This window comes from Dasypus novemcinctus, chromosome 11, assembly GCF_030445035.2.
Source record: "Dasypus novemcinctus isolate mDasNov1 chromosome 11, mDasNov1.1.hap2, whole genome shotgun sequence".
Lineage (NCBI taxonomy): Eukaryota > Metazoa > Chordata > Mammalia > Cingulata > Dasypodidae > Dasypus > Dasypus novemcinctus.
This window is the reverse complement of record NC_080683.1, coordinates 113,344,681-113,364,385: the sequence shown is the minus strand read 5'-3', so window position 1 is coordinate 113,364,385 and position 19,705 is coordinate 113,344,681. Positions and strand designations below refer to the sequence as shown.

The 19,705-nt window shown below is 45.3% G+C and overlaps 1 non-coding gene across 1 annotated transcript; it reads right to left on the bottom strand.

Moving 5' to 3' along the window:
* Nucleotides 1–3,545: 3,545 nt before the first annotated feature.
* LOC111761972 (U1 spliceosomal RNA) lies at nt 3,546–3,708 on the bottom strand. The gene has a single exon (XR_002795193.1). It is a non-coding gene; the product is annotated as a U1 spliceosomal RNA (small nuclear RNA).
* Between the last annotated feature and the right edge of the window lie 15,997 nt (nt 3,709–19,705).

The following is a 19,705-nucleotide window of genomic DNA, read 5'->3' as shown; positions in this document are numbered from 1 at the left end:
AGCGGATTTGAGGAGGCAGAAGAAAGTATTGGTAAGCTTGAAGAAATGGCCTCTGAGAGTGAACATACAAAAGAACAGATGAAGAAAAGAATGGAAAAAATTTAACAAGGTCTCAGGGAACTAAATGACAGCAAAAGACATATAAACATATGTGTCATGGGTGTCCCAGAGAAGAGAAGGGAAAAGGGGCAGAAGGAATATTTGAAGAAATAATGGTAGAAAGTTTACCAACCCTATTGAAGGACATAGATATCCATGTCCAAGAAGCACAATGCACTCCCATCTGAAAAAATCCAATTAGACCAACTCCAAGACACATACTCATCAGAATGTCAAATGCCAATGACAAAGAGAGAATTCTGAGAACAGCAAGAGAAAAGCAATGCATAACATATAAGGGATACCCAATAAGATTAAGTGCTGATTTCTCACCAGAAACCATGGAGGCAAGAAGACAGTGGTCTGATATATTTAAGATACTATAAGAGAAAAATTTCCAGCCAAGAATCTTATATCCAGCAAAATTGTCTTTCAAAAATGAGGGTGAGTTTAAAATATTCACAGATAAACAGAAACTGAGATAATTTCTAACCAAGAGACTGGATTTTCAGGAAATACTAAAGGGTGTGCTAGAGCCTGAAAAGAAAAGACAGGAGAGAGAGGCCTGGAAGAGAGTCTAGAAATGAAGATTATATCAAGGAAAGTAACAAACTGTCAAAAAAGTGGTGAAAATAAAATATGACAGATAAAACTCAAATAGGAATAAACTTAACCAACGATGTAAAGCACTTGTATTCAGAAAACTGCAACTCAATGTTAAAAGAAATTTTAAAAGTCATAAATAACTGGAAGACTAAATATCATTAAGATGCCAATTCTACTCAAACTGATATACAGATTAAACTTAATCCTGATAAACGTTACACCAGCATTTTCTTAAAAAATTGAAAACATGATTATCAAATTTATTTGGAAGGGTAAGGGGTCCTGAATAGCCAGAAACATTTAAAAATGAAAAGCAAACACTCATCTCCAGACTTTAAATCATATTACCTAGCTATAGTGGTAAAAACAGCATGGTACTGGCATAAAGACAGACACATAGACCAGTGGAACCAAACTCATGGTTCAGAAACAGACCCTCACATGGATGGTCAAGTGATTTTTCACTAGCCTCTCAAACCCACACAACTTGGGCAGCACAGGCCATTCAACAAATGGTGCTGAAAGAACTGGATATCCATAGCCAGAAGAAGGAAAGAGAACCCCTATCTCACACCTTATCCAAAAATTAACTCAAAATGAATCAAAACCTGAAAATAAAAACAAGAACCATAAAGCTTCTGGAAGAAATTGTAGGAAAATATCTTCAAGACCTGGTAGTAGGTGGTGGATTCTTAAAGAGGTAATAGGAGGACTGAGATGGACTACTGATCTTTAATGTATGTAGAAGTGTTAATTAGCTTTACTGTAAAAGTGTGAAAATGTATAGAGTGGATGGTAACACATAGTGAGTAACAGCTAGTTTATAAATGGGTATGTGGCTGAAAATGGTAGTCTAGGTATGTAAATGCCAATTAACAGAATGCCAGAGAATAATCCAAGAATTGAATAGCATGGTAATCCAAGAGGTGGATGAGATTTTTGATTGATGGTACAGATGCAAGATATTCCTTTGTTAGCTAAAGCAAATGTACATCACTATTGCAGGTGGTGGGAACATGGAGAAGCATGGGAAAAATACAACTGGAATGGCCTAGGGACTGCGGTCAACAGTAATAATATAATACTCTTGCATCTATGCCAAAGATGTACTGTGCTGATAATGGGGCAGTATGGAAAATGTGTGCCAAATGTACACTATGGACATGGTAACAATCAGATGATATCTTATTTGTAACAAATTTTCTACCATAGTGGGTTGTATTGATAGAGGTGTATTGTTTGGTAATTCTGAACATGTGCATGATTGGTTTATAAGTTTACAATTTCTGTCATAAAAATATATTTTAAAAATAATAATAGGGTGGGTTGGGGGAAAAACACACCAAATGTAAGGTAAGGACTATAATTAGTAGTAAGATTTTGACAATATTCTTTCATAACTTGTAGCAAACATCTCACGACAATGCAAGGTGTTGGTGGAGGATTGATGTGTGGGACCTCCTGTATAATGTTATGCCTGTTTGCTTTGTATGTTCCTAACTTTTACTATACACTTATTGTTTATGTATGTTCATATATAAGTGATATAAAGATAATAATAATAATAAAGTGGGTTGGGTGAAAATACTTTGGTTAGTAGTAATAATTTTGACAATTCTCTTTAATCATTAGATAAAAATGTTTAACAACAAATGCAAGGTATTGGTAGAGTGAGGTAGGAGAGTTGTGTATGATGTTAAATATGTTTGTTTTGTAAGTTCACAACTATTACTATACTCTTATTGTTTATATATGTTTATGTATGAGTGATATACTTCAATAAATAAGAAACAGTTGGGCATATTTGTGTAGGGCTATTTGTGAATTTGCTCTTCTGTATCTTTGCTTTATGTGTCTATCTTTCTATCAGTTTCACACTTCATTGATTATTCTAAGCTATAAAAGTCTTAAAATAGTAGACTGATTCTTCCCATTTTATTATTCTATTTCTAAATTGTTTTAACAATTCTAATTCCTTTGACTTTTCTTTAAGCTTTAAAATGATCTCATCTATATCTATAAAGATTTTGCTGGAATTTTGAATTGTGTTATCCCTATATATGAGTTTGCCGAGAATTGCCATCTTTACTATGTTGAGCCTTCTACTATGTCTTAGTTTCCAGGCTGCTAAGACAAATACCAAACAATGGGTTTGCTTAAACAGCAGGAATTTATTGGCTTATGATTTCTAGGCTAGGAGAAGTCCAAACTGAGATGCCAGCAAGGCAATAATTTCTCCCCAAAGACTGTGATGTTTTGGGTTGGCTGCCAGCAATCTTTGGGGTTCCTTGGTTTCTCTATCACATGGCAATGTACATGGCAATGTCCTTTTTCTTCTCAGTTCTGTTGACTTGTAGCTTCTCCTCCATGCGGCTTTCTCTTGTGTATCCTCCAGTGATAGGATCAAGGCCCAACCTCATTCAGTTGGGCCACTCCTTAATTAAAAATAACATCTTCAAAAGGTCCTATTCACGATGGGTCACACCCTCACGAATGGATTAGGATTAAGAATGTGTTTTTCTTTCAACCTAACACATGCTCCATGAATATGATATATTTCTTCATTTTTCAAAGATCCCCTCTGATTTCTTTCATTGATATTTTGTCATTTTCAGCATACAAGTCCTGTACATTGTTCACTAGATTTGCACCTAAGTATTTCATTCTGATTTTTTTTTTACCAATTGTAAATGGTATTGTATTTTTAATTTTGGTGTCCTCGTGTTCACCACAGATATATGGAAATACAGTTAAATTCTGTTTGTTTACCTTACATCCTGTAACCTTGCTGAACTCACTTCTAAATTTTAGGAGTTCATTTGGTGTGGGGTTTTTTTTTGAAGGGGAGAGTACGAACACAGCCCCCCTCTACCACAAACTGTGCAGTCAAGTTTCCCACATTTGGAGAAGTTGCCGGGGTCAGCACCTCCTGAGGGCAATGGATAGGTCTCTCCCAGGCAAAGCCACCGTCGTGATCACAGTACCTCCCCTGCAAGTAAGTATGGGGTGGGTTTTTTGTTTGTTTGTTTGTTTCAATTTTGGGTACATTCCTTGGGATTTTTACATAAACAAGCAAGTTATCTGTAAATAGGACAGCTAGTTTCTTCCTTTCCAGTTTGTACGACTTTCATTTACTTTCTCTCTCATTCTCTCTCTCCCTTTCTCCCTCTCTCTCTTTCTGTCTATTGCACTGTCTAGAATTTTCAGCACTATGTTAAATAAGAGTGGTGAGAGAGAACATCCTTGCCTTGTTCCAGATTTTAGGAGGAAAGCATTCAGCTTTTTAACATTAAGTACAATGTGAGCTGTAGATATTTTTGTAGATGCTCGTTATCTACAAAAACTTTCTATTTTTCTGAGAGTTTTTTTAATTATTTTTTAAAATTTCTCTCCCCTTCCCCCCCCCCCCCCCCCCAGTTGTCTGCTCACTGTGTCCATTTGCTGTGTGTTCTTCTGTGACCACTTCTATCCTTATCAGCGGCACCGGGAATCTATTTGGAAGGCTCTGCCCTCCTCTATTAACAGTGGTCAAAACCAAAAGGCTTTTAACTTGAGAATTGAAAAGGTTATGGGATGTACATACCGTAGGGTTCAGTCCATACATTTGACGAAGGTGAAAAAAAATCACCGATGGGTGAAAAACAAATCTGCCCCATTTGTCCTGCACCCACCGCACTGCCAGGAGCCTCACCGGCTAGGGGAGGGGGCGTAGTCTTTTGTTTCTTGAATTCCTAGGAGGACGCCCCTGTGCCGGGTCATGTTCAACGGAGGAATCCCCGGGGGGACTGGGCAGGAGCCGGCGGGAAGGTGGGCAGAGCCGGGCTCCGGTGGCCTGCGCCGGCCGCGGCCCCTCCACCTCCCCGCGGCCCCTCCACCTCCCCGCGGCCCCACGTCCTGCGGGAGCGCACGCCTCTCTCCCCGCGGGTCCCTGCCCCCTTCTCTGCCGGTCTTCCTGGGACGGGGTCGGGGGGCTCTTTTTTTTTGGGGTGGGGGGAGTCTTTTCACACCAACCACAAAGACACCCTGCTCCCCGCGCGGGGCTCCCAGCACAGGAGCGCGCGCTCCCGGCCCCCGCATCTTGGGCCCCGCAGCGGCCGGCCCAGCAGCAGGTCGGGCCCAGTTTCCCGCGTCCCTGGAGCGAATGCTCGTCCCCAGGCCGCCGAGGGGCTTGGCCTACTCGGCCGCGCTCCTCTTCGTGCATGGTGGACTTCCTCCCGGGGCCTCCCCCGGTCCCCACCCCGTCCCCACCCCGCCCCGCCCCGAGTCCCTCGCGGAGCGGGGCCTGCGGCCCGAGCGCCCCTTCACTCGCGTTGTCAGCACAGGCCCCGCTCTTTCTCACCGGGCTCCCGAGCCCTGGCCGCGCAGGCGGCGCGCCTGGGTCCCTGGTCCTCGAGTCCCTCCACGTTTCCTAAGTGTCCGGTGACGCGAGGCCCCGGGGACCAGACCCTCAGGGAGCCCCTAGGGGGCGGTGGTGCCTAACTCCAGCCGTCAGCCGGGCAGCCGCCCTGAACACCGCTCAGCGAAGGAAACGGCCTTTCGTCGCCATCCTTGGACTATTCTGGAGGCTGAAACTCCGTTTAAAAAAATTTTTTTTAAGGAGGTACGGGGGATTGAACCCAGGCCCATGTACACAGGAAGCAGGCCCTTAACCACTGGAGCCACATCTGATCCCCTTCGTTTAATTTTTTTTTTAAAGATTTAGTTTATTTCTCTCCCCTTCCCCCCATCTGCTCTCTTGTGTCCATTCGCTGTGTATTCCTCTGTGTCCACCTGCATTTTTGTCAGCAAGCCAGGAATCTTGTCTCTTTTTATTGCATCATCTTGCTGTGTCAGCTCTCAGTATGTGCAGTGCCACTCCTGGGCAAGCTGCACTTTTGTGTGTGTGTGTGGCAGCTCTCCTTACAGGGTGCACTCCTTGCTCATGGGGCTCCCCTACGTGGGGGGACACTCCTGTGTGGCAGTGCACTCATTGTGCACATCAGCACTGCATGTGGGCCAGCTCCACATGGGTCAGGAGGCCCTGGGTTTGAACCCTGGACCTCCCATGTGGTAGGTGGATGCTCTATCTGTTGAGCCAAATCCACTTCCCTCATTTAATTTTTATGTTTACTTTTTAAATTTAATTTAATTTTATTTTATTTTTGGTAAAAGTTGCCTGAATAAGGTTACCAAGACTAGGCTTGAAAACAACCTGGAAAAATCACAATATGGTATCTTTGACAAAGATTTAGAAGAATAATATTCAATATTATTACAAAGGCTTATTGTGATAGGCATTCTCATACACTGCCATTAAGAGTTTAAGTGGACACAGCCTTTTCAAAAAGCAGTTTAGCAGTATTTATAAAGAATCACTTCTAGGAATATCGTCTAAGGAAAATAATCCAAGAGGTAATCAAAGACATAAGGGAATAGAAGGATGTTCAGTGAAGTATTATTTATCATAGGAAAAATTAGGGCCAACCAAATGTCCAAAAATAGAGGATTAATGAAATAAGTTATGGTTTATGCATTAAGTGGAATGTTGCTGATCTTTAAAGATCACTTTTTCCGAAAAATATTTTTGATGCAACAAGATGCTTATTCTATAATGTTAAACACAAACAGAAGAATATGAACTGTATGTATGGTATGAATCTAATTTTGTTACAACAGTCTCTCTCTGGAAGTAAATGTTTTCTTTCAAAATGCTTTTAAGTTATCATGGATTGTTTTCAGAATAAGAAAAAAAATTAAAAGAAAAAAGAAGTCTGAGATCAGCAAGGGTGGAGGCGTTTGCATTTGGGTGGCATTGGGAGAGGTAGGTCCCTGGAGAGTCCCCAGGCCTGGGCTGCTACACCCAGGAGGACTAAAGTCATGTCTTGATAGTCCATGTCCCTCCCTCACTCTCCGGTCTGACACAGCCTAAGCTTCCTACACAGAATTATTATAATTATTTTAATTATTTCAGAGCCAGGAAGAAGTAAAGCATAAAATGCAAATTTAATCAAGTCCTCTTCTATTTTCCCTTCATGAGTTGTGTGCTGGCCTGTTTCTTTCGGTTTCTTTTTTGTGGTCCAACCAGGCCTAAAGATGACAAACCCTCTTTAGCAGAGACACTGTATAAACAGAGCCTGTTTTAATTTGACAACAATCTGTTGATAGGAGGTTTGGAGTGAAACCCTTTCCTGCGAGTCATAGGAGGTGGAATTTTTAAAAGGTTCTTAGGGATTGAAAGGAAAGATAAAAAATTATAAAAACCAGTGTCTTCCCTTTCCCAATAGCTTAAGAGTTTTAATGTTTTTATGTTCCTCTCCAGCTCTTGCCTAAAAAAATATATTATTGTTATGTTTTTAAAAGCTGTGTTTGATCCAAAATAGGTGATGGTATGAATTAGTGGAGAAGAGAGAAACTCTTCTACCTCAGTTCCTCATTCTCTTTATTTGTGGAATGATTAGATTTCCCTATGTGTGAAAGGGAATTTAAAATTCAGTCCAATTAGTGAACTGAACAATTGCTGGTGGAGTATAAAATGAGAAGCAACTTGGCAATATGTGCCAAGAGCCTAAAACTGGTCTTGCTCCTTAGCCCAGAATTCTACTCCTGGAAGGTGCAGAAAAGGTTCAAGATGGGCATCATGGCTTAAGGGAAATAGTGAAAAGTCAGATACAACCAAAAATTATGAAAGTCATGGAATGGTTAATTAATATGGGGGTGGGATAAATAAAAATATGATAAAATAGTAAACCTTTGAGGAGAGTCTTCAGAGAGTGGAATGCCCTTAGACCACCACCTTTCTCTTCTGAATGTCAGTGCAGATTCCATCTGCAAAGCACTCTCAGTAACAACCAGTGCTTGGCTGAACAACTGGATCCTATAACTGAGCCAAGCTGATACTTGAAAGAAACCATCAAACATGGAAAAGGAAATTATTCCAAAGAGAGACAGTCCTAGAAGTCTCCTGCTCTTCTTGGTTCCAACGGTTCAGGACAGCAGAAGTTCTAAAACTCCTCATGGGGCCCACACTTTCTGAGACTTCCTGCAACTTTCAGTTTAGACTGGGTGGGGTGTTTATGAGCCTGATTACCAGTAGACTGCCTCAGAAACTACAGGAACTTTCCCCTAGAGTCACGATGACTTTTTTTTCAAAGTTGAAAGTAACTTTAGAAGTCATCTTATTGGTGAAGAAACCAAGACAGAGAGAGATTAAATGATTTTTTGGCTAAAGGGCATAGCAAATTGGTGATAGAGCCCACAGACCTGTGAGTTTTTGAAAATATCACTTTTTAAACTTTCTTCTAATAAATCAGAATATACCTGCTCTGAAACACTGAAAAAGAGAGTGGGATTCAGGGTCATATAATTGATGAGTTGATTTGTAAAATTAAAAAGAGAAGAAAGAGTAAAATTGCTGGAGACAAAAAGGTTTGGGAGGTTTATAAATTGTTCGAGGGGAAGGTCCCCAAGAGGAGGCAGCAGGTTGGGCAGGTGAGCAGTGAAAAGTTAATCTTGGATTTTTATACAGCTCTTATGGGGCAGAGCGGCCTCTGCTGCTCTATCATTCAGATCTCTTTGCGTTGATTTTCCAGTAGTGGAGATAAGTTTCTGATAATTCATCTCCATGTCTTATACATTTTTTGCCTAGGACCAAGTGTGTTTATTTTCACAATGGCAGCCTATAGAGCAGAATTCTGTGTTGCATAATAATGGTCCACCCTATGTAGTCCATCTCTGAATGGCCTGAGATGTACTCTCAGGGTTACGAAATCAAAAGCCTCCAGAACAACCACGTTGGATATACAGAAGACTTTGGAAATCACCTCTTCAGACACTAAGCGATTGGCTTGTCTGGAGCACTCCATGTTGGGATAGCTTTGTGAACAGCAGGCTGAAGTACCTGTAGCCTAGTGGCTATAGTTGTGGTGAGGGCAGCCACCATGTCCTGGTGGCCAGTCCTTCTGAGAAGCTGGCCTCGTTGGTGCTTTCCAGAATGCAAGGCTGCCCTGTCCTTCCAAGTCTTTGCAGAGATTCTGCATCCACTGGAGAGGAAGACCCAAGATGGAGATCAGGAAGGTGACATCTCATTATCCATTTGCATTGTGTAGCACAGAGTCATGCATACAGTGGACACTCAGTGAGTAATGCATGGGATGAAATGAGCCACTACTGTATGCCATCCTTCTAAGATGCATATTTTTTCACATTTCTGAAATTGGGATACATATTAACAGGCTTTTTTTAGAATGATTTTTTTTTTATTTGAGAAGTTGTGAGTTTACAAAACAATCATGCGCACCTACAGGATTCTCATACATTTACCCATCACCAACACCTTCCGTTGTTGTGACATACTTTGAGGGAAGGCTATCTAGGCGAGCTACGGTGGGCTAGGGGAACTGATAGGACGGACGGGCTTCCTGCTCTCCGCAGGGGCATGGGCGAGTCCCGCCCTCCCTGTCTGGCGAACGGGCCCGGGGGCTCTTCGCCGAGTTACGGGCGAGCCACGCCCTCTCGACGGTTCCTGCCTCACCGCCGAGCCCGACCTACTGCCCCCCCCTCTTCCCCCTCGCCGGGGCCACGTCATCCAACGACCACCGGCCAATCCCCGCCGGCCAACTCCCACATCGCCTAACTCCCACCAGCTCCAACCAACCAATGCCCCACACGCCGCCTCCTGCCTGCCCCGTCCCCTCACCCCACAATATATATTGTCCAGCACTTCCTGAATAAAGCAGACTGCACACTGCCACCACTTGCCGTCTCCGCAGCATTCTTCGCGCCCGCTGTGCGTCCGCCTAGCCCCCCCCCCACCTCGAGCAGCCTGGGCAAAGCCAAAGGAACCCCGACATCAATAGTTGTTACGATTAATGCAAGAACATCATCTTAATATTACTCCTATCTATAGTTCATAGCTTATATTTGGTGTGCGATTCCCACAAACCATCCTATTAGTAACATCACTATTAGTATTGTAATTTGTTATAGTTCATGCGAGAACTCTCATATTTATGCTGGTAACCACAGTCCATCATTCACCATGGGGTTCACTGTGTTATCCCCTGCCTTGTACAATCCATCCAAAATATACCCTTTGTGGCTCTTAGTGTCATCACAGAGATGTACTGTCATCAGTTCAGTCCATTTCAGAATGTTTTCATTATTCCAAAAGGGAAAATCCCATACTGCCTTAAACACTCCCATTATTGACCCTTAGCAATGATACAGTACCTTCTTTTTCATTACTATAAAAATATTACAATATTACTCTCAACTTTTTTGAAATCTGTCTGGGTTTAATTGCCATTAAAACTGTCTTCAAAAAATTACACTCTGACTCAGCATGGAAAAATGTTATTCCGTGCACAGGAAGGCATGGAAACAGAGAACACTATTTGGTCATTGGAGGAATATCCATAACTCTGTTTTATTACAGAGTAACATTCAAGTGCGTCACAGGACCTAAGAAAGGAAAATAAACACAAATAATTTTGTAATTGAGTTCTGTGCAAAGAAGATACTTGTCCATCATTGGCCGTGCTTGTTTCCTAGGGCTGTCACACCAAAGCAGCACCAATGTGGGGGCTAAAAACCGCGGAAATGCACTTTCTCCTAGCTGGAGGCCACAAGTTCAACGTCAGTTTCACTGGGCTGAAGTTAAGGTGTTGGCAGGGTCGTGCCTCCTTGGAGGCTCTAGGACAGAATCCTCCCCTACCCTTCCAGTTTCCGGTGGCCGCTGGCCTCCCTCTCCTGTATCATCCTTCCCTTCTCTGCTTCGGGCTTCACCCACCTTCTCCTGCACATCGAATCTCCCTCTGTGGAACAAGTGACTACAATGGTGGGTCCTGGGAACACAGGCTTAGGGCACAACAGGACCTTTCAGCAAATGATCCCTTTATTACTTGCAGAGAATAAAGAGTCCAGAAAGTGCAAATAACCTCCCTTTCACTTACACAGCACAGAGTGCAAAAGAGCAGGGGAAGAAGTTCCGTACATACGGCTGGTCTCCCAGGTGGTGGGAAACTGACTGCTCGGGTCATTGCCCATAGATGGCATCTCCCCCTGCCCCACCTCACGCCACAGAAGAGAGACCAATCTATACTGTTTGAGTGTGGTTTTTATCCTTCTGAGGAGGGGGAGGCTACCACCGAGAATGCCTCTTCTGATGAGTATCTGGAAGCTGTTGCTCCCAGTTTCCAGGCTGAAGGACTGGCCAGGCCTTTTTCATGCGATGTAACACATCCCCCCCGGCTGTGGAAGGGCACAAACAGCAGAAAAGGAGGTGGGGTAATGGAGAGTGGAAATGTTGGCATGTGTTTGTGACTTCCCCAGAGAAGGAGGTGAGGGTCGGTGAGGGCTGAGCGATGGGTGCTCCCAGGTGTCTGTCATTTCCCTAAGCCCTCTACTTCTCTCATGTGATGGCATTTAGGACCCTCACAGATTATCCAGGGCTATCTTCTCATCTCAAGATCCTTAAACACAGCTGCAAAGTCTGTTTTCCAAATAAGGAAATATTTACAGGTTCCAGGGATTAGGACTTGATGACTTTGGGACCACTCTTCAGCCAGGCAAACGTCCAAATTTCTAAGAGCAGGTAAAAAGAAAGTTGGATTGATTTATCTCTGTTGGTATTATCTTTATTCTCCCTCCTAACAAGATCAAGGTAGAGTCAGCATTGAAACCTGCAGAACAGATACCAGTGTCTTGGAAGAAAATCAGTGCTTTTAGAAAAACACTCATCTAAGAAAGGATCTTAATAACCCAGGGGACAATATTAGGTAGTACATCACTAGATATGGACAAGCTGAAGTGTTAAATGATTCAGGAGAGCTAGACTCTGAATGAGAAACAGTTTTAGGAGTACCTTACTATGGTAGACCAATGATAAAAATGGCCTGAAACCTTCACCCCTCTCTGTATCTATCCTCCTTGGAATATGACTTTGCAGTTGCTCCCATCAAGAGATGGAACCGATTTTCCCTGCTCTTGAATTGGAGCTGCACTTGTGACTCCTTTTAGCAAGTAGATCACATCAGAAGATGCTATGCCGGTTCTGAGGCAAGTCCTAATAGGTCTTGTGAGCATCTGTTCCCAACTCAGTTGCCAGGAGAACAAGCCCAGGCTAGCCTACGGGGTGATAAGAGGCATCACCCCAGCCAGCAGCCAACCAACCACCAGGCAATGCTAATGGGGCCATCCTTAATCAGCTAGCCCCAGCCAAGTCAGCAGCCGCCCACAGATGCATGAGCAAGCCCAAGGAACACAGCAAAGCTGGGCCCAAACCAGCAGAATAACCCAACGGACCAGGGGACTCATGAGCAATAAGAAATGCCTGTTGTTCTAAGGCATTGGGTTTTGGGGTGGTTTATTAGATAACAAAAAATAAATGATACATAAAGGGTGGAAAGTCACCAGACTTTATTTTTTATTTTTTAAATAATTTTTATTTTTTAAATAATTATAAAGGATCCAGAATGAATTAGATTCTGAATGTGAGAGTTTCAGCATATTTTAGCTAACTTATTTTGCATACAACTTCCCTTTACTTTTTCCTAAGAATGATATAGGATAAAGTATATTTCTAAGTAAGTAAAAAAGAGATTTAAAATAAGTACAAAATAAAAATGCTAAGTAACACAAAAGCATCGTAATGCTTTTATTGTCACTATCTCTTTCTTTCTTAGAGTTATACAACACTAAGATATAATTCCAAGCTAAAGGTATGTCTTACTTTTGGCCACAACCTTCCTTTTCAGTTTTCTAATTTTTATTTTTAAAGAAGCCTTAGATTACATAAATGATACATAAAAAATATTGGGTGATTCCTATATACCCCACCCCCTTCCCCTTCCACACTTCCCCCATTAACATCTTTCATTAGTGTGGTATATTTGTTACAATTGGTGAACACATATTGAATATTGCTACTAACCCATGGTCAGTAGTTTACATTATAGTTTATATTTCGCACTGTACCTTTTTGTAGGTTTTGACAAAATGTATAATGGCCTGTATTGGTCTTTACAACATCATTCAGAACAACTCACAACCTTTTTTTTTTTTAAAGATTTATTTTTTATTTATTTCTCTCCCCTTCCCATCCCTGCCCCCAAGTAGTCTGCTTTCTGTGTCCATTCACTGTGTGTTCTTCTGTGACCACTACTATCCTTATCAGCGGCACCTGGAATCTGTGTTTCTTTTTGTGTCATCTTGCTGTATCAGCTCTCCATGTATGTGGCGCCATTCTTGGGCAGGCTGCACTTTCTTTCGCGCTGGGTGGCTCTCCTTGTATTGGGGCTCCCCTATGCGAGGGACACCCCTGAGTGGCCTTTTTGCACACCAGCACTGCGCATGGGCCAGCTCCTCATGGGTCAAGGAGGCCCAGGGATTGAACCATGGACCTCCCTTGTGGTAGGCGGATGCCCTATCCATTGGGCCAAGTCCATTTCCCCACAACCTTTCTTAATTTCTTTTACCATAGGGACCCGCCCATATTCAGGGTGGAAGCCCATTTCAGATTCAATGAAATACAATAATTCTACACTCAGCTTTCTGTCTCTCTCTCTCCCCATCTAGCTTTCGGTGATCTAGTTCCCCTCCCTGAGTCTCAACTGCCCTATCTGACAGTGAGGATGTTAACATCTCCTGGGAAAGATTGTTTGGAAGATGAGATATGATAGTGCATATCTGTGAGATGCAAATGAATGAAAAATAATTAGGAATATTTAATCAATGTTGGTATTTCTCAAATATGTCCAATAATAACATTCTATGTGCTAAAATGTGGTGGTGATTTATTGCAATAAAATTGTTCTGTTCAATAAAGCAATTCATTAAGGCTATATGAGTACATATTTTCTGTTGTTATCCTACACCCTCCCTCCCCCCACATCAAGGACACAATAAGACCTGTGAACATGGTCTTTTTCAAAATACATAAAGCTCACCACTGGTATAACAAAATAAAATTAAGTGGTCCATATGCAGATGCCCAGTCATGATTGCACTAGATTACGTTTGTAGCAAGGAGATTTCTCAAACTGTCAATCTGTTCTCAGCTGATCACAGCTGATGGAACAACTGACCTGGAGACTCAAATCATAGACTGCTGGAGCAACTCAGTGGTGGTCCCTATCCTGAGAAGTCAAATTAAGAGATGCTAAGATGGAAATTGTGGATAGTGGAGCCTGCAACTGAATGTTCTTGTCAGAACCAGTCAGCCACGTAAGGACCCTGACCCCTATGGAATGGAAAATTCATTTAAAAAATGGTGAGTAGAAAGCGAGAACACACAGAAAACTGGGTTGCAGAGGAGAAAATGCAGAAAACTGGCAGAGATGAGGGCCCGGAGAGCCCCAGAGTAAGAGAAGGAGTTTCACTCTTGACTTTTCAGGCTCCCAGTGGATTTCCCCCAAATCCTGGCTACTGTTTATTTTCTGCCTGGAGATGTCAGCCAAATTGCCCGGACTGTCTTTACAATACCTCATTCCCCTTTTAATTTGACCCAGTATGAATTGTTTTCGTTCTTTGTGACCAAATGACCCTTAATGGTTTGAAAAATTATGCTGGCTTTAGAGATATCTTGGATTTCATTTACTCTTGGGGAGAGAAAGTATGCTTGGTCTTTTCTTTTAATCGTCAGGGAAGGAATTTTTCAGTGGGAAATGGATACCTGGAAGTAAGAGATTAGAGGGCAGCAAAAGATGCAGAAATCACATAAAGGGTAAAAGAAGAAAAATAATTCTAAATGAGAGTTGCTGGCAAATGATCCAAAAGCCAAGGAGAAAAGCTTAGAGGAAGCTGCTTCCCAGTGATGGGCACTTGGAGAAGTCCTTGTTCCTTTCAGGTGCCTTCACATAATTCTTTTTGTCACTTGGATTTATAACGTAATGACCAGAAGAAGGGGAGAAGAGGGAAAGAAAATAACATCAGTAAGTCCCTATTACATACTAGGCATAATCCACATACAGTAGTTTACCAAAGCAGTCATCATTATACCCATTTAACAGATGGAAAAACCAAGGTCCTGAAAGGTCATGAATTTTGTCCAAGGACTCAGTCCAAAGTTCTCCCTACTATATCAGGATCTAAACAACATTTTAAAAAAACAACAAATGATTTATCATCAAACAGATTAATTTTACTATAAGGCCATGCGAACATTTTATTCTTATAAAATATCTTGGATTATTTCCACTATTCAAAGCATTTTTTTAAGCTAATGATTCTGGCCGGAAGGTCACATTGATTTTAAAAAATAATTAATGACATCTTCCACCGGAAAGGGAAAGAACAGATGTCGTGTGAGTGGCAGGGAGGGCAGTTTAAATATCCCACACCCAGGAATTGCATCTGGCCCTATCGTAACTGCTTGCTTTATTCTTCTCTTCTCATATTTGTACCTAGGTGTCACGGTAAGAGGTCAAGGTTCAGTTTAACCACAGCCACCTCTCTGCTGTCAATTGCTTTGCTCCAGCTGTCCTCACTCTCATGCCACCGCCTTCTCCATAACCTGGAAGAGTTAATGACTCCTTCGCGGTGCAGCGCTCAGTGGGCGCGGCGGGAGGCGCCAGGAGCCACCTGCGGGCTGGGTACCCCAGGCCGCGAAGGGACGCTCCGGCGGAGGCGGGTCCTCTACCTCGGCCGCGCTCTCTCCGCCCTTCCTCACCCTTGCTCCCGCCTCTGCCCTGCGAAGGGATCTTCAGCCCATTCCCCGGGGTGGTCCATCCTTGCGAGAAAGGGGAGGAGGGTGGGCCCGCGGAGCCTGCCCCGATCTAAAGGTCAAAGACGCGCCGAGGCCTCCGCGAGCTGCCGGGAGAAGGGCGGCATCGGGGGTGCAAGAAGCCGAGCCCAGAAAGCACGCGCCGCGGGCCAACCCCTCCCGCCGGCGCTTCGCGTCCCCGGCCGCGTGGCGCCGACACCCCGGAAGGGCCACCAGCGGCGTCTCTGCGCGGGGCCCGAGAAGGCGCCCGAAAGGCACAGGGACCCCGGGGGGCCTGGGGGGCCCGTGGCGCTGCGCCCCCAGGCTCCTTTCTCCTCCCCGCCTCCTTCGTCCTCGCTCCTGGCCTCTCCACCCTCCACCTCTGCGCTCGGGTCCCTCCCCTGCCGCCCGCTCCACCCCACACCCACCACCCCCCGCGTCCCTGCCCCCTAACCCGGGCCGAACTCCCGCCTGCCCCGCGCCCAGAGCCCCAGACCAGAGCGAACCAATTTCCATCTCCAACGCCCCCCACAGCCCCGAGAGTGACGGGGAGACCCTCTCCGGTCTCGGCGCAGCCAAGGAGTCCCAGGGGAGAGTGAGTCCCCGAGGCCGCGTTTCCCTCCCGCTTAGGCGCCCCCAGCAGCCGTGCCCTTGTTCGCCCACGTCTTGCATTCATGCCCTGACGACTGAAACCTGTCTTTGAGGGCACAAGATGAGCGCACCCACGTTCACACACCCGGGCAAACGCATCTTCCCTGAGCATAAGTGGTTTGATTTCCAGGCTGACATTTAAGCCTTAAGCATCCGCTGCTTGTGGAGTGACTAGAAAATTAAACTGTATCCCGGAAAATGCAGCCTCTTATTTTAAAAATCCAAAACATTTTCTGTCTCTCTGCATTAACTCTTTTCGTTTCCCAAAAGAGGCAGAACCCAAAACAGTGGTTCTCCAAGTGTAGAGTCTGGACCGTCCCTTCGGGGGAGTTAAGATCAATACAAGCTCTCGGGCCCACCCTAAACCTCTTGAATCAGGAACTCTGCAGCGTGGAGCCCTGCGATCTGCTTCCACGAGTCCTCCAGGTAATCCTGAGACACACCAAAGATCGACTGACTTAAAGCCGCCTCCTTGGGCAGTGTTTTTCTCTCATCACCAAATATAAGCACGGGGGCTGGAGCTTGTTTGGGGCTTTTCCTTTGGAAGGAAGGCTTTGGTTTTCACAGTAGGAAAGCCTGCTAGAAGAACACCGAGTTGCTTGTAAAGTCTTGCAAGGACCCAGAGAGAGACAGTGAGAGAGAAAGACTTCCCCGCACAAGCCGCAGTCGTTTAAACACCAGTGGGCTCGTCCCGAGGACGCGCAGACACGCTTGAGAAGCTTCCTTCTCCGGTCAGGTGTCCACTACCCAATTCGGTATTTCTCTTGGTTCTTTCTAAAAACACCTTCTAAGATAGTTTACATGACTAAGAGGTCACAGCCAGGCCATTCCCAACCCTTTACCCCCAACAGCAAAGGAAGACCGCCACTCCTACTCAAACCAGGCCTCACCCTGTACCTGCATGGGCCGGGCAGGCTGGGAGTCACCCGCTCCAGGGTGGATGTCGAGGAAAGCAGGGGAAGGCGGGCTAGGAGTGCTGATGCTCTGAGCTCTGGAGGAGGGGGAGGAAGGAGAAATGTTCAGACTGTGTGTGATCGGGCATGGGGAGGTCACTCTGCCATGTTCCTCGGGCTAGGGCAGGCCACAGAACAGGCCATTCACCGCTGCTCGCCCCATGCCGTCCACCAACCGAAGGGCCCCGGGTGAGCCCAGGCTTCAGCACAAACTGGGCAACCGACGGCCAGACACCGGTGTCTGCCTTCTCCTATTTTTCCAGGGCCTTGCTTTGCTTTCTGATTTTTTTCTGAATTCCTGAATTCTATGAAATTGGTCGGGTCGGTAGAAAGCTCTGGATAAATTTGGAGAGCACTGAGGAGGGGTGGAAATTGGATAAGGGCGGAGGGGATTGTAACGTTCAACGAAATTCTGAATTTCACCCTTGCATGGAAGAGAGTGTTTTCGTTTGTGCAGTGAAAGGCCCGTCACTGCCTGCCACACTTCCAGTTCTGCTGGATTAGGGTCAGAACGGATAGCTCACCACCGGCCATGCCGTAGAAGTAAGTGCCATTTGCACAGAGCTTTTCCCTTCCCAAGCGATTGCATAGACGGGTTCTCATTTGAACCCCACTTAAGATTTCGTGAGGGGAAAGAGGAAAGGATAACTGTGATTATTTGTGTCACTATCATCACTGTTCTGCCTGCTTCCGGAGATGAGAAAAACAGGATTCCCATTTCAGGATTCCCTTTCAGGAAACGGGGAGCTGGAGGCAGAACCCGGGCTGGAGCCCAGGGGCCGTGTTCATAAGCCTCATGGCGAAAGCAAAGGCTTCAAATTATAGGAGGCATAAGAATTTAAAAAAAAATTGTCTGCAATGAACAAACAGAGATGACCTCTTCTTTAGGAGACCACGGCGTCAAGTGCTCAGAACGGGGGTCATTTAGTTTGTAAACCTTTGGTGGGAGCTGGGAGCAGTTGCCGGCCCGGAAAGGCCAACAACTGCAAGCCGGCGGGGCCTGAGCGCCAACGCGCGCTCTGGATGGGTCGAGGCGAGGGCAAGGGCCCTCTGGGAGAAGTGACGTGGAACCCAGCTTCGGGCACGGTGGCCGTGGGAAAGCCCTCCGGCGTGCAAACGACAGACACGTGGATGAGGAGTCGCCCAAGTCCCCAGCCTCTGAAGCTTGGAGCCCTGCCCTTGGGAACGTGGCACCCGCCCCTCGCCGAGAACGCGCGGGCCCGAGCGGTTCCCCGACCCGCACAGGCCTGGCCCGCCGCCTTCTCGAGGCCCCTGGAGTGGGTGGGAGGTAAGCGCAGGGCGGGGGGCCGAGCAGGCTCTTAATCCAGGTACCGAAGTGAGCCGAGGCAGGGGAGGAGGAAAAAGCATCGAAAAGAAAGGGCCAACGAAGCGGAAGTTTCAAGGCCCTCGGCGAGGAATAACAGTATAAATAACCGACGACGTCTTGTAAACACTGCGGTCATAACCCCGAACATTAAACAGCCGCGGTGGCATCTGGCGCATCGGCCGCGGCGGGCTGCGCTGGGGCAGCGCGGGAGCCCGCTCCCAGGCTCCTGGGCCTCGCCTCTCTGTTTATCTCAACTTAATCTCCCCCCAGCGAGCTGTTCCGCAGCCTGGAAGATGTTTAAAGTAAAAGCCCGCCCGCCGGAAGTCGTGGCGGGGAGCTGGACGCAGGCGCTCCCCGCACGCACGAGGTAGGCAGGCACGGTTATTGATTTAATTAAGTAATCAATGAATCAGCTAATTAAAAAAGGAATTTATTACGTACGTTGCATTGCAGCACTTGGAAAATCGGAAGACACATCCTAGCTAAGGGTTGTGGCATTTACATGTTTCAGAGCCCGCGTAATTTCCTCCCTAGCTTGCAAACTTGGGTTGTTTGGGCTCACATCCACGCGGGGAAAGTTATAAAACCGAGAGTTCCGCTTCTGCCGGCGTCAGCATGACGACGCCGAATACCTGGAAAGCTGATGGCCCTTTCCTGGTGTGCTTTGGTTTTGTTTTTGTTTTGCTTGAACAGTGTAACTGTTAATAACGTGAATCCTGCCCAGTCTTCGTTTGCAGTTACAGCATTTCTAATAGTCCTAAAACATAACCTGCAAATGTGACAGACAAGAGTTTCAGGGTCTCAGGGCAAAAGAGAATCTGCTCTGTCATCGTGGAAGTCATAGTTAGACACACTCTCTCTTTAGGAGTTTGGGTTAAGGTTTCAAAGAACCGCGTTTATTATCAAAATTTCCTCGTAGTTCCCCATTTTTCTCTCCGGAAGAAAAAAACATTTTTTTCCCCCCAAATCACACCAGCGTCAGGATTTTTAGTAATATAAAGAAAGATTTATTTTTGAAAGTAGCAAAACTCGTTTGAAAAAAAATATATCTTTAAGTGAGTTTACTTTATAAATGTGACTGTCAAAGTCAGCTATTCTATGATCTACATTTTACAACATACTGTACAAAAGATACACGTTGATAGGCTCTTATTATCTATTTATAGATTTATAATTACATATTGCACTTGGACCAGCAAGGCTCGCAGAGTCACCCACGGTAGGAGTTAATAAAGTTAAATAGAGGGAATCTTTCTAAGTACAGTCGATCTCCTCTGGTTTGGAAACGGATCTCCTCGTCGCTTTAAAGGGTTGTCGCGGGGCAGGGAGAGGGAGGGGCGCGGTGACGGGGAAGCAGAGACAGAGAGCAGGGAGGGCAGGGGTCGCCTTCCC